The sequence below is a fragment of the Vicia villosa genome, linkage group LG3, assembly GCF_029867415.1.
Source record: "Vicia villosa cultivar HV-30 ecotype Madison, WI linkage group LG3, Vvil1.0, whole genome shotgun sequence".
In the NCBI taxonomy this organism is placed as follows: Eukaryota; Viridiplantae; Streptophyta; class Magnoliopsida; order Fabales; family Fabaceae; genus Vicia; species Vicia villosa.
In genome coordinates, this window is record NC_081182.1 from 126222950 (window position 1) to 126227815 (window position 4866).

Sequence of the window (4866 nt, forward strand, 5' to 3'; positions counted from 1 at the left end):
GCTGAAATGGTAGTGTTAGATTCTGACAATGAAGCAGTATCTTTTTATCGGTTGGACAGAGAGCCTCAACCATATTCTGTCCCTAACCCTGTCTCTCCAATAACCAAAATAAAATCCCGCCGAGTATACCCTATTGGTGTAATTATTGAATTGGTAAAGAGGAATCTCAGAAGAGTCTTTGATACTCTCAGAATCGTTGAAAGTGCTGGCCTGAATGATGTTGCTATGCAAAAGTTCTGGAGAATCTTCCAAAGGAAAGCAGATGCTTGTTTTGAAGAACTTCAGGAAGTTTGTGTAGAAGCTGCTCCACGGCCTTGTGGAATTCTGAGAAGTTATGAAGACTTCTGGTTTGGTCGTCTCGGAGGGAGATATATCTTTGAAGAGAAGAGATTTGTGGATTGGCTGGAAGAAGCAAGAAATGTTGCTGCAATGGAAGCTAACCCTTGCAGGGAGATTATGGTCTGGAGACCTCAATATCCTGTTCTGCTTGGAGACTTCAGGACACTCTTTGAATTTTTGAGGGAAAATCCTTCTGAGGAAGACCCAAGCTTGGTCATTCCAGAAGTTGTTGACCCGCCAGAAGTTGAAGGTCCTTCTGCTCCACGGAATCTGCTGCCATTCTTCAAGCTCTTGAGAATGGAGATTCTGAGGTTCCTGTCGTGGAGTATGGAGATGCTTCTATGGAAGAAGCAGATGCTGAAGATCGTGTTGCTGAAACTATTCTTGTTGAGGAAAATCCTGCAAATGATCGGACTATGGAAGCTGCGGATCAGAATGTTATCCCTCTGGAAAGAAGTTGTGAAGCTTCTTCTGATGAACCTTCCCGTCTTGCAAGGACTTTGGAAATCATTCAGAAGAACCAGGATGAGCAGAGATCGATCAACACTGAGTTTCGTGCTTTCATGGAGAGGCAGAATGAGAGCAACAATGGGATTCATGATATGCTGGTCAAGATCATGTCAAAGCTAGGGTCATCTTAGTCATTGAGTCTTAGATTGTTTTCTTTTGTTTTGCTGCATCTGTTTTTCTATGCATCTTCCCTTGCCCTCCCTCTTGTACTTCTGACAATCTTTTTCCTGTGCTATCAATGAAATTATCCTTTTTCTTCTAGTGTTTGTCTTGTTTTTCATCTGAATCTTTTATGTTTTTGATGTTATGACAAAAAGGGGGAGAAAAATGTGATAAATGATCTGATTTATTTTATCAGTTGCTGGGAGAAAGGCTCCACATTTCTAATAGAACTTACAAAGTTCTATGTCTTTAAGTGTTGTTTTGCAGAAATTGAAGATCCTCTTTAAAGACTCAACATGAGAAGCAAAGAAATGGGGAAAAGCAATTCTATAAAGAATCAAGCTCATGGAAATTGAAGCAAGCTGAGTGCTATAAAGCTTCAAGATCAGAAGTAAGAAGGAAGAATGTTCTGATATTCTGATGCATGTTTTTAGTTACAAAATATGCTCTAAAACATTATGATTGTTTGATCTGATACATAATGTGATAAATGATCTGATTTATTTTATCAGTTGCTGGGAGAAAGGCTCCACATTTCTAACAGAACTTACAAAGTTCTATGTCTTTAAGTGTTGTTTTGTAGGAATTGAAGATCCTCTTTAAAGACTCAACATGAGAAGCAAAGAAATGGGGAAAAGCAATTCTATAAAGAATCAAGCTCATGGAAATTGAAGCAAGTTGAGTGCTATAAAGCTTCAAGATCAGAAGCAAGAAGGAAGAATGTTCTGATATTCTGATTCATGTTTTTAGTTACAAAATATGCTCTGAAACATTATGATTGTTTGATCTGATACATATTATATGTTCTGAAACATATTCTATGTTCTGAATCATTCATGCTGACTTTTGTCGTTTAGTTTGTTCTGTAACATTTCAGGATGTAGAGATGCTCTGATGATGCTCTGGTACATTCAACAATGTTCTGATACAATCTAGCATGCAATGACTCAAGAAGAAATTCAAGCTCTGAGTTGTCCAAAGGAAGCAAGAGTCAGAAGCTATGAATAGTCTGAAGATCTAAGAAATTCAAGTTCTGAAGCTGTCCTATGGAAGCAAGAATCAGAAGCTATGAATGTTTTGAAGATCTAAGCATATGTGATCGTCTCAACTGAAATGGAAAATACTCAGGGAAGTCCTTTATTTATAAATTTCTTCCAGTATTTATTTCAGGGGAGATTATTTATCTCAGGGGGGGATTGTTAATCTCAGGGGGAGACATATTCACACACAATATCTATATGCTTATGCTATAGCTGTGTAATTGTCTTTAGCCGTCTGATATTCTGATTGCAAATTCATATCATTTATGTATGTTTTTGTCATCATCAAAAAGGGGGAGATTGTTATAACAAGATTTGTTCTGATCAATATTCTTAGTTTTGATGATAACAAGTATATGAATTTTGTATGAGATAATGTGGTACTCTAATACTATGCAATTTCCATTTCAGGAATTATATAAAGAGTATGCACAAAATCAGCGTAAGAAGCACTGACTCGGAAGGTTCAGCATGCAACATCAGAACATGGTCTGGCAAGACATCAGAAGATGGTCAAGCAGAATCAGAACATGGGTCTATGGAAGCATCAGAAGAATTTGAGATCAGAAGCAGAAGCACTGAAGTTCTCATGGTAACATGCTCAGAAGCACTTCAAGGTTAGAAGACAAGAAGATGATCTGCACCAAGCTGTTTGACTCGGATGACATTCAAACGTTGTTTACACAAACAGCAGAAAAGAAGCAAGTACTAGACTGGCAGGCTACGCTGACTGACAAAAGGAACGTTAGAAGCTATTAACGGCAACGTCAGTAGACACGGCGGAAACACGGCTCGAGGTAGTTGACAAAAGAGTGAAACATTAAATGCAATGTTGTACGGATTACGCAAAGCATTAAATGCTCCCAACGGTCATCTTCTCAAGTGCCTATAAATATGAAGTTTTGATGAGAAGCTACGTTACGAAGTCTGAACCAAACTTGCACAAACGCTGTTCAATTCAAAAGCTCTCAAACTTCATCATCAAGCTCACTACATTGCTGTTGTAATATCTTAGTGAGATTTAAGCTTAAACTTAAGAGAAAATCACAGTTGTGATAATAGCTTTATAAGAAGCATTGTAACTCTTAAAAGAATTTGTTTACATTAAGTTGTAAGAACTAGAGCGATCAGGTTGTTGATCAGTATACTCTAGCAAGTCTTAGAAGTTGTCTAAGCAGTTTGTTCCTAGAGTGATCAGGTTGTGATCAGGATACTCTATAAGACTTAGCAGTTGTCTAAGTGGAAAACCATTGTAATCATGTGTGATTAGTGGATTAAATCCTCAGGTGAGGTAAATCACTCCAAGGGGGTGGATTGGAGTAGTTTAGTTAACAACGAACCAGGATAAAAATCATTGTGCAAATAGTTTTTATCTTACAAGTTTTTAAAGCTACACTTATTCAAACCCCCCCCCCCTTTATAAGTGTTTTTCTATCCTTCACTTTGTTGGTCTTAGGTCTCCCATGTTAAGTTTCTCGCAAATGGACGAAGGCATTAGGCTAATACTAGCTCCTAAGTCACAAAGACCTTTTTCTATGACAAATTTTCCTATATTGCAAGGTATGGAGAAATTTCCTGGGTCTTTCAGCTTAGGTGGCATTTTATTTTGAATTATAGTACTACATTCGGCAGTGAGTGTTACGGTCTCATTGTCTTATAATGTCTTCTTATTCGATAGGATTTCTTTTAGGAACTTAGCATATGAGGGCATTTGGGTAATAGCTTCAGTAAAAGGAATTGTAATGTTCAACTGTTTAAGAAGTTCGACAAATTTCTTAAACTACCCTATGTTTTTAGATTTCTCGAGTCTTTGAGGGTACGGCATAGGTAGTTTATAAGGTGGCGGAGGTATGTATGGCGCTTCTTTTTCCTTCGTCTCGCTCTCCTGCCAAAAGATGGCACTCGGGGGCAACATGTCAAGACATCCCGCATATTTCGCAATTTGGGGAAACAGCAGCCACGGCGGCTACATGTGCTACAGTGAGGTTTTCGATCTTCTGAGTTAGGGAATCGACTTTGGCATTAATGCGGTCGAGGCTACTTATCTCGTACATACCACTCTTCGTTGAAGTTTTCTCTCCAGAAGTTTTCTCTGACTGAGCTCTCTCGCTTCCCCGTTGATAATGGTTTTGAGCCATACTTTTGATAAGTGCGTAGGCATCGGCATACTCTTTGTCCATCAGTGTGCCACCTGCGGCGGCGTCAATTGTAAGTCTCGTGTTGTAAAGGAGACCGTTGTAGAAGGTATGGATAATTAGCCATTGTTCTAAACCGTGATATGGACAAAGTCTAAACATGTCCTTGTATCTCTCCCACGCTTCGAATAAAGACTCGTTATCTTTTTGTCTAAATCCATTGATCTGGGCTCTTAGCATGGCGGTCTTACTAGGTGGAAAATAACGTGCCAGGAAGACTTTCTTAAGTTCATTTCAGGTCGTGACAGAACTTGCGGGTAAAGACTGGAGCCAAGCTCTAGCTCTATCCCTCAGTGAAAAAGAAAAAGGGCGCAATCGGATAGCTTCTGAACTGACACCATTTTCTTTTACAGTGTCTGCGTATTGCAGGAACACTGACAAATGAAGGTTAGGGTCTTCCATTGAATTTTCAGAAAATTGGTTTTGTTGTACAGCTGACAACAAGGACGGTTTTAGCTCGAAATTGTTCGCCTCAATAGTAGGAGCAGTAATGCTATTGTGTGGTTCAGCTTGCAAAGGAATAGCATACGACTTGAGAGGACGCGGCTATTCTCCCATGTTTGATTCTTCAACTGGTTCAGAAGTAGGATTAGGAACAAGAGTGCGAGTACATCGTAATT

General features: G+C 39.0%; 1 non-coding gene across 1 annotated transcript; it reads left to right on the forward strand.

Moving 5' to 3' along the window:
- Positions 1 to 4319: 4319 nt before the first annotated feature.
- On the forward strand, positions 4320 to 4426 carry LOC131593786 (small nucleolar RNA R71). Its single transcript, XR_009281167.1, has one exon. It is a non-coding gene; the product is annotated as a small nucleolar RNA R71 (small nucleolar RNA).
- Positions 4427 to 4866: the final 440 nt, after the last annotated feature.